Genomic DNA, 10,157 nt, shown 5'->3' with positions numbered 1-10,157 from the left:
TGTTGCCTCTCGAGACTGACAGATGCCAACAACAACAGCAACAAAATAGTGCTAGCCCTGAAGACAACCCAGTGTCCTAATTGCGCCAGGAGGAGGGAGCCAAGGGAACTGGAACAGGGATAGGCTGCCTGGGGCAGCATTGAGCACATAGAATCATGGAATTGAGGAGTCGCAAGGGCCCCCCAATGGCCATCTAGTCCAACCCCCTGCAATGCAGGAATCGCAGCTAAAGAACCCCCAGCAGGTGACCATCACAACCTCCATTGTTTTTCCCATTTGTCTCTGGCATTGATCTTCTTTTCCTGGCCATCATCCAGCCAGAGCGTCTTCTGTTATCTCTCCCTTCCTGCCTCGATGTTCCTGCATCCTCTCAGCAGATATGGCGTGCCTTAGCATCGCTCCCCACCTCTGCGGGGACCGAGATAACCAGAGCAGAGGCTGATGCACGAGCGATAACGGTCCGCCGTGCCGCAGAAGCGCCAACCCCTCCAAGGTCGCCCGAAGGACACTGGTTCCGTTCTCCTTTTAATTTCCTGGTTAAAAATAAATAAATTGGAAAGGGAGGTTTGAAAGCCAGTGCATGGCTCCATCCAGACCTTCAGACCTTCTGAGGACCCGAGCCCTGCAAAGATAACAGCGCTTTGCCTCCATTAAAACAGCAAAACAAAACGTTTCTGGAATTATGCAAAACCCAAGATAGCTTTAAAAGAGGATTAGACAAATTCGTAGAGAGGGCTATCCCAGGCTACTAGCCGCCGAGGCAGCAATGCTTTTCATAGACTGTAGAGTTGGAAAGGGACCCCGAGATTCATCTAGTCCAGCCCCCTGCAATTTTTGCATACTGGCTGTTGGGAAACTATGGAACTGCATCCCACAGGCCACCCATCTTGGGTAGGAAGTCGACATAAATAAGAGAAGAGACGGAACTGTTGGAACTTAATAAAACATTGAAACTTAATAAAATAGAATTGGGGGGAGGGAGTTTGTGAGTTCAGCAGAGTGCATCCCTTTGCAGCTTAAAAGGGAAGCTTAGATAGTCTGCGTTTAGCCTTTTAGTTTAAGTAATCTGGGGTGCTTTAAGGCAGACTATAGATTTTCCTGGTATTTCTCCCCTTCCCTCCCCCCCCTTTAAAATAATAATCACACACAAACAGTCTTGTAAAAGGTGAAAACAGCATTTGCTGTTTTCTGTTGCAGAATAACAAATCACAGCACCTTTGTTCAGGCAGGCTTAAAATAGTAATTTGGTTGCAAAGACACAGAATCTTAGAATTGTAGAGTTGGAAGGGAAATCCCCCCCCCCCCCGAGGATCCTCTAGTCCAGGGATCAGCTACCTTTTTCAGCCGTGGGCTGGTCCACTGTCCCTCAGACCATGTGGAGGGCCGGACTATATTTTTTTGGGGGGGGGGTGAATGGACGAATTTCTATGCCCCACAAATAACCCAGAGATGCATTTTAAATACAGTGGAACCTCGGGTTACATATGCTTCAGGTTACATATGCTTCAGGGTACACACTCTACTAAGCCAGAAATAGTGCTTCAAGTTAAGAACTTTGCTTCAGGATGAGAACAGAAATTGTGCTTCGGCGGTGCAGCGGCAGCGGGAGGCCCCAATTAGCTAAAGTGGTGCTTCAGGTTAAGTACGGACCTCCAGAACGAATTAAGTACTTAACCCGAGGTACCACTGTAAAAGCACACATTCTACTCATGTCAAAACACACTGATTCCTGGACCACCCGCAGTCCGAATTGAGAAGGCGATTGGGCCGCATCCGGCCCCCCCGGCCCTAGGTTGCCTACCCCTGCTCTAAGCCAGCCCCCTGCAATGCAGGAATCTCAGTTAAAGCATCCATGACAGATGGCCATCCAAACACCGCTTAAAAGCCTCCACGGGTGAGCCCACAACCTCCCCAGGGAGCAGTGGCGTAGCGTGGGGGTGCAGGGGGGGCCGGCCGCACCGGGCGCAACATCTGGGGGGGGACGCGCTCGCACTCGCAGCTCTCTGCCCCTACTAAAATCCACGGGTTAGGGGGCGCAAATTACTTGCCTTGCCCCGGGTGCTGACAACCCACGCTACACCACTGCCAGGGAGACTGTTCCCTCTTAAGTCTAGCTTAGGGTGGTGTCTGAGCAATGGAACACAGGCCCATATGGAGACGGTTCTCACATTTCTGGTTTGGTGATGAGATGAGTCAAGCCGACCCCTGTCAGGAGACATGGGGCGTGTCCCTCAAAGTTCTCGCTAGCAAACTTGCAGGAAAACTTGGTGAGCTTCTATCGTGTGCCTTTGCAGCAAACATGCATTGTTGGTTTGGCTGCGTTGCAAATATGCCACAGGCTTCTAGTTGGCTGCTGCGAAAACAGGATTCCCAGTGAGATGGACCTCCTTGGGCCTGATCCACCAGGCTCTCCTTACCTCCTAAAGCTTAAATGCATGCGAAAATCAGCATTAGCTTCCATCTGTATTTTCCCTGTTGCTAAATTATGGACAGGGACGCGGGTGGCGCTGTGGGTAAAACCTCAGCGCCTAGGACTTGCTGATCGCAAGGTCGGCAGTTCGAATCCCCGCGGCGGGGTGAGCTCCCGTTGTTTGGTCCCAGCTCCTGCCCACCTAGCAGTTCGAAAGCACCGCTAAGTGTAAGTAGATAAATAGGTACCGCTTTATAGCGGGAAGGTAAACGGCGTTTCCGTGTGCTGCGCTGGTGCTGGCTCGCCAGATGCCGCTTAGTCATGCTGGCCACGTGACCCGGAAGTGTCTCCGGACAGCGCTGGCTCCCAGCCTCTTGAGCAAGATGAGCGCGCAACCCTAGAGTCGGACACGACTGGCCCGTACGGGCAGGGGTACCTTTACCTTTACCTTACTAAATTATGGACAGGTTAATTATAGCTGACTTGATAATAATCATCAGATGTCAGATTCTTACATCTGAAACCCTGCAAAGTACTAAAAATCCAGATTATGAGTAACATCATCCTGACTCACCCAGAATAAACACACGCACACACTCCTTCCTTCCTTGAATATCACGCTGCCCCACGGCAAACCGTTTGCCGCCATGTGAGGCGTCATAGTCAAAAGCTGGCGTTGGAAGACTGCAGAGGAATTTATATTTGGGAATCCTTGAGAAGGACAAAAGGATGGGTGGGTTTTGTCTGGGATGGGCTTGGCTACCAGGGAGGGGCGGATCCATCTATTTTTCTTATTTTTTGCATCTTGAGTTCTACTCTTCACATCCGCCTCCGATTTTTATTTCCGTAAGTCGCCAAAGAAATTCACCAGCCTCTTAGCGCAAATTTCTCCTTAACGTACACATTGTTTGGGGGTATTTCAATTCCACTTTTCTTTGCAGAGCAAACCCGCCCCCCCATGAACGTCTGCCCTTTGTACACATTCCTGCCCCTACTATATGCATTTTGCTCACCTCAGCTGGCTGCAAAAATGTGTGGGAGCTTGGTGTTTTATTATGTTTTTATATCTGTTGGACGCTGCCCGAGGGGCTGGGGAGACCCAGTCAGATGGGTGGGTACAAAGAAAAAAATTATTATTATTATTATTTATTAAGTGGTGCCTGACTGAGCAAGAGAGGTGGCTAGTTAGACTCTCTGCTGTAGCATCCTAAATTCTGATGTTCTGCAAAGAATGGCTCACACATTTCGACTAGGGATGAAATAATTTGCTACATGCATCAGCGCAAAAGAAGCAGGCTCTGACTTTCTAGGGAAATGCTCACTAGGGAGGTATCTCAGCGAGCATTTCAATTTCAAATCTTCTGATTGTTTCCACTTTTTGTATTTTTACTTGTTTACTTGATGGGGGGGGGGCAGCTCCCCTTGCCTCCCGCCCTGCCCATGCCTGACACTCAGACTGCGCTTACTAGACCCGTTTTTTTAAAGCAGCGTGGACTTCAGTTTCTTTATCTGTTTCATAGTAATTCTTCCTGGGCTGCCGCCTCCTTCCCCCTGCATTTTATTTCTCCAGCGCAGCGGCTCTTCTGCGGCTGGATCCTGCCTCCCGAGCCGCCTCGGTGCCCTTTGGCTAGGGGGAGACCCCATTACGGAGTCCCCGCACGTGCGCCAGGCTATTCATAGCGCAGCTCCTCTCCACCTGCGCTCCCTCCAGACGCCCTGCGGCGCTCCCTCCCTCACTCCCCTTCCTCCCCATGATGCAGTCAGCCGTGCGGGGAGCTGTGCGGGGGCGGCCAGGCGCTGGCGGGGGCGGGGAAACCCTCTTGACACCCCCCCCCCCACCAGCCTGGGTGCGCCTTTCTCTGGGTGGGCGCACGGCGCGCTACCAGACGCAGCGCTTCGCATGCAAAAACCGTGCCCTCTCGTTTTTATCTGTACATCTGCGGCTATATATAAATGCATATGTGTGCAGAGGGAGGGGTTTCCCTCCCTCCCCCGAGCTAATGCAGGTTATTTTTGGAGCAGGGGATTCCCTCCTCCCTCTGCACCAAAGCGAGGGGAGGAAAAGCCAGGAGGCTTCGCCAATGAATTATAGATTCGCTGCATCTGGGCTGTTGTTTGTTGCTGATGCTGCCTCTTTTTAGATAGATATTTTTTATTTTATTTTTGCAACCATCCAAGGAGGGGAGGGCGGGGGGACGTGGTCCAGGCCTGCCTCGTTGCCATGGCGACGGGGCATCTCTCTGCAGAGCCCCTGGAGCGAGGAGGGGCGCAGGAGATGAAGCGTGGGCCGGGAGGAGAGGGGTGGGAAGAGAGAGAGATAGATAGAAACAGAGAGGAGGGAGAAAAGAGCAAAGAGAGAGGGAGGGAGAAGGGGGGGGGGGAAATCCGTGTTAGGGATTCGAGTCACGAGGCCCTCTGCCTACGAGGAATCCTCCGTTTAGCCGGGCTTCCCCCGAACCGTTTGCTGCGGGGGCGTTTGCTGGCTGGGCTGAGCTCAGGCGTTCCTGAGACGCAGGCGAGAGGGAGAGCCAAAGTGAGGAAGGGGTGGGCAGGAGAAGGAAAAGAAGGAAGGAAGGCACAAGAGAGCAACAGAGAGGCCATTTTTCCTACACCTCTCTTTTTCTCCCGCCTTGTGGGGGGGAGTGTTCACGCCGGCGTTCCCGGGGACACCCCTGGAAAATGTTTGGCAGGAGGCTCAGCAGATGGGCAAAATTATCAGGAAAAGGGGTTCTGGGTTTGTTAGAACAGGGTGGCTTTTGGGGGGGTGGAGAAAAGTCGTGGCAGGCAGAGGACCGCACCCCCTAGAGCTCAAGGGTGATGGATCCCTAGGGCCATAGGGGGAGGGGAGCTGCCCCTCACCCAAATCAAAGAACGACAAGTAGATATAATCTGAATATTTGAAACTGGAATGCTCGCTGAGATACACAATCTTCCTCTCTGGCTAGCATTTCCCTAGGAAAAAATTTCAGTGCCTGCTCTTTTTTTTTTTTTTTACGCTTCTGCATGTAGCATATAATTTCATCCTTCGTTGAAATGTGCGAGCCGTTCTGTGCAGAACATCAGAATTTAAGATGCTGCAGCCGTGGGTCTAAATTGCACCTTAGAGCAGTGGTTCGGTACCTTGCATAGAGTAAAGACCTGGCTAAGGTCGACGATGGCAGGGGAGCATCTCATAGAATCAAAGAATCGCAGAGTTGGAAGGGAACCCAAGGGTCATCTAGTCCAACCCCCTGCAATGAAGCAACTCAACTAAAGCATCCATGACCGATGGCCTCAATGGCCTCTGCTTACTGTGTTTGCACAGGAAAGCTGCAATGGGGAGGGGGGAGGAATTTGAGAAGGAACTGCTGACAAAGGTCTTCAGCAAATCCAAAAAAAACTTACTTTAGTTTACATTTTAAAAAAAGAGTAAGATTTTAAAAAAGGAGTGTTCTTCGTGATTTTGCAAATCATTGACCACATGAAAGGTACTCCCTGATGTTAATTTTCCATTTAACTTCCTAGTTTTCAAATGACTGAATATCTGGACAGATTTTTCTGAGCGCTTGGGATCAAAAGAAAGCAATGGAAAACAACTGTTGTTAGACATTTCATTCCCAATCTGATGACAGGTGCTCCCCCCCAACATAATTCCTGGCTACACCTATGTCCACATCCCTCTTTGGGGTAATAATCTTCAATAGCCGCCCCCATGACTTTGTCCAATCGAATTTTAAATGGTTCCTTTTTAAGTTTCAGTCGTCCAGAATATTTTGCCCAGAATGTGTTGTCTTAAAATGCCTGTTCAGTTTTTAAAGACCAGAACCCCCACCCTTTTAATTTCTAACATGTAGGGGATGTTTTGATAATGCATAGTAAAGGTAAAGGGACCCCTGACCATTAGGTCCAGTTGTGGCTGACTCTGGGGTTGCAGCGCTCATCTCGCTTTACTTGCTGAGGGAGTACAGCTTCTGGGTCATGTGGCCAGCAGGACTAAGCCGCTTCTGGCGAACCAGAGCAGCGCATGGAAACGCCGTTTACCTTCCCGCTGGAGCGGTACCTATTTATCTACTTGCACTTTTGACGTGCTTTTGAACTACTAGGTTGGCAGGAGCAGGGACCGAGCAATGGGAGCTCACCCCGTTGCGGGGATTCGAACCGCCGACCTTCTGATTGGCAAGTCCTAGGCATAGTAGTGGCGGTCAAAAATGGAAATGGGGGAAACTTAAATGTGAAAATAAAGTTTAATATTTTAACACCAACACCACCAAAAGCCACTGTCGTTGGTGGCCAGCACTTTTCCTGGGGTTTCCAGGAAGTTGGGTTCAAAGCAACAGCTGGGATAGCTCAGTTGGCAAGAGCATGAGACTCTTAATCTCAGGGTCACGGGTTCGAGTCCCCCGCATTGCAGAGGGTTGGACTTGATGACCTTTGTGTTCCCTCCCGACTCCACAATGCTATGATCTCATGTGTCAAAGCAAAATAAAGCAAAATTGCACAGCCAGGATGGCTAGTAGCTGTCTATGCTTTCCTCCACGAATTGGTTTTTGGTTGGGTGGACCCCCCCCCCACCCGCAAGAGCTGTGGGAGTTATAGCCCCAGATATCCGGAGGTCACCAGCTCGGGGGAAAGCTGGCCTTGAAAAATCTGCCTTTCTCTCTCCTCCTCCTATTCGTCGTCCCCCCCCCCCCAAAACCCCGGCAGCTGTTTCCGTTCCACTTCAGGGGTTTTCCAATGGCTTCTGTGCTAAGCGAGGCAATTATTGGGGGGGGGGGGCTGCGCGCGCGTGAAGGGACAGAACCGCAGTGCCGAAGGTTGGCTTTGTTCTCAGCACCCAAGACGAATCGCAGAAGGAAAAGAAAGAGGCAAGGTTTGGTTTGGAGAAAGAGGGCGGGGGGGGGGGGGCGCTCGTTGATCCATGCCTCACGCAGGCAGACCTGCCAACAGCTTTCCAGACAGCCTCTTCTGCGGAATCCAACATTTCCAGCGAACAAGAAGCGTGCAAAGCGCAAGATAGATACCTTAGGGGTGGTTTTGCATCTTTGCTCCCCCCCCACAGTTTTTTCTAGGTTTCTTTCCTCGCCCTTCCCATCTCTAGTGACACTTATTCCCATCATAGGGTTGTGGACGCGCCTTCGGCTCCATAGGAGCCAACTCACTAGGGACCAAGGTCCCTTCAGCTCCCCCAATGAAATATTTGAGGGGGGCAGGCGCCCCCAAAGTTGATGGGGGTTGCCATTCCAATGATGCACATGTGATCGATTGTGCAGGATGGGGCTTACCTGCCCTCCTGTATATTTTATTCGTTGGCGCCCCTATTTCCACTCCATTCGCTTTTTGGCCGTGGTTCTACGCCAATACGCAAGACGATGATTCAGGCACCTGTCCTTTGAAATTCACGCTTCTCCGAATTTTGTGGTGTCGTTTCCCCAACCAAAAAAGAAGTAAGGAAGGATATTCTTGTGTTTATGATTTTTGGACATGGGCATGAATTTGTGCAGATCCCCTTGCACCGTTCCTCAACTGCCTGTCCGCCACCCCCCACAAAAACCCTGGTTATATTGCAAGCACCTAAGACTTGCCTTCTCTCTCTCCCCCCCCTCCAGTTCCCAGAAACTAGAGGGTGGCGATGTCATTCTTTTATTCCCAGGGACTTCCGTCTGTTGACAAGGTTGCCCTTTTTTTGAATCTGGAACATTTTATCCCCGCCGAGCAGAACGGATGTTCCTTCTTTCAACAGACACGCACACACACACACACACACACACAAACACGTCTCGTCGCCTTGCCATCAAACGCCCTGTGATATGTTTCCCGACCTTTGGAGACCTTGGCACTGCGGGGCACCGGAAAAGGACTGGTGCCACGTTGGCACGGCGAGGGTGGCTCCTGTTTTTCTCTCTCCAAAGCGGCCAGTGGCTTGCAAGGGGAAGGAGAGCGGGGGCATCAAAGGGTGTCCCCCAAAAAAGCCATTCACCAGGGCTTAAATTTGAGGAACCGTCCTTTGTCACACGGCGCTTGGAAGAGGCTGTAATGTGATCGGGCGTGTGAGTTCGTCCTGGCACAGCCGTCGGCTCGAACCAACCCACCGTGCCAGGCCAGAGGGAGAAAATTAAGAATATAAGAAACAATGTCAGGTTACCAGATAGGCAGAGTAGGCACCGGCCTATTGGCCGCATGCTTTTTCGGGGCCCTGCGAAAACGCATCAAAACAATAATATGTCATAAAATGTACTTATTTAAATTTTTGGTTGGTAGAATAAAAAACGCATTAGGAGATAATTTGCGAGGCTCCCCCTCCCCAGACTTCGACTGCCCAGGGGCCTCCACAGGGTTTCATGCAGCACTGATAGGAAGAGAGTGTTCTTCCAAAAATGAAGTCTCCCAAAAGATGGTTGTTTATGTATGTGACAACTGCAGCTAGGATTCTCCACGCACAAAAATATGGAAAGAAGCAGAACCCCCCGCTAAAGAAGGATGGATAAGCAAGGCGGTGGGTTTTGCAGAACTGGCACTGTTCACAGCTAACGTAAGAGAACCAAGGCTTTGTGGGAGAATGGAAACCCTCTCCGGATAATTCAGAGAAGTGTTGTTATACCATGAACCCGCAAGCAGGATTCAAACTATGAGCAACATAAAGGGAGTAAAGATTACAGGAGCTTTGTTAAGGTTTAAGAGATAGAAGACAGGGTTCAGCAAGGGGAGGGAAACAGAAATCTCGGGACGGGGTGGGGGCTCGCAAATCATCTCCTAATACATTTTTGATTTTACCAACCAACAATTTTAATAAACCAATACTCTGCCTATTTGATAGTAGTAGTAGTAATTTTATTATTTGTACCCCCCCCCATCTGTTGCCCCAGCCACTCTGGGCGGCTTCTAACATAAAACATAATAACATTACACATTAAAAAGGATTCTCTAGACAGGGCTGCTTTCAGATGTCTTCTAAAGGTTGTATAGTTACTCATCTCTTTGACATCCGACGGGAGGGCGTTGCACAGGGCGGCACTGGGTCTGCCCCCCTCAAATATTTTATTGGGGGCAGACAGCAAACAAAGAGACCCCAAACATGTTGCAAAGAGTTGCTATCGCTTTGGGGGGGGTTGGGTTGGCGAGCTAAGGCGCCCGGTGTCCTTCCCCGAAATTAAAACATAACAACCACCCAGCTTTGGGTGCCTCTGTTTGGGAAGGTGACTGGAGTGTGTTGGGAGGGGGGGAACAGCCGCACCAGCAGCTCCGCCCGGTTCTCTCCCCCCGCCCCGCGCCTCTCCCCGTCTTCCAGGAGCGGATTCCCTTCCTCTTCCATCATCTAGGGATCCCCCTCTGCCAGGGAGCTGCGCTGCTCCAATTAAGAGAGAGAGGCGGGCTGGCAGCTTTTGTCCTTCGCTGGCGAAGGGAGCGCGAAGGGAGCGCCAGCCAGGGCGGTGTCAGGCGGACACCCCCCACCCCAGTCCACCCTCCCAGGAGCTATATTGTCTGTGTATTTATAGAAGGGCTCTTTTTGGACCCAGAGGGAGGAGGAGAGAGGTGCAGTTATCCAGGAACCAGGCGAAGAGGCAGGTGCGCCCTAGTCTCTCCTTCCAAAAAGGACGAAGAGAGATGGAGCAGCTCGCTTTTTCTTCTTCTCCTCCGGGTAAGTGCGCGCCTCTATCTCTCCCCCCCGCCCCGGTGGCAGTGGCGCCCTCCCTGCAGGGATGGGGAAGCCTCGGTGTGGCCGCCTGGACGTCTCCGAAAAGTCCAATAGTTCTGGCTTAGCAAACCGGGG

At 51.2% G+C, this 10,157-nt stretch overlaps 1 protein-coding gene across 2 annotated transcripts in view; it reads left to right on the top strand.

Moving 5' to 3' along the window:
• The first annotated feature begins 9,753 nt into the window (after positions 1–9,753).
• KCNN1 (potassium calcium-activated channel subfamily N member 1) overlaps positions 9,754–10,157 on the top strand; it is a 79,442-nt gene continuing 79,038 nt past the window's right edge. Inside the window, exon 1 of one of the 2 annotated variants that reach the window (XM_083594672.1) lies at positions 9,754–10,025. The gene's annotated coding sequence lies outside the window, so the exon portion shown is untranslated. The remainder of the gene's footprint in view (positions 10,026–10,157) is intronic. The other variant, XR_014543342.1, reaches the window with a different exon arrangement.

Source organism: Podarcis filfolensis (assembly GCF_964270895.1).
Source record: "Podarcis filfolensis genome assembly, chromosome: 18".
Lineage (NCBI taxonomy): Eukaryota > Metazoa > Chordata > Lepidosauria > Squamata > Lacertidae > Podarcis > Podarcis filfolensis.
Note: the sequence above shows the minus strand (reverse complement) of the source record. Positions and strands in the feature narration are given on the sequence as shown.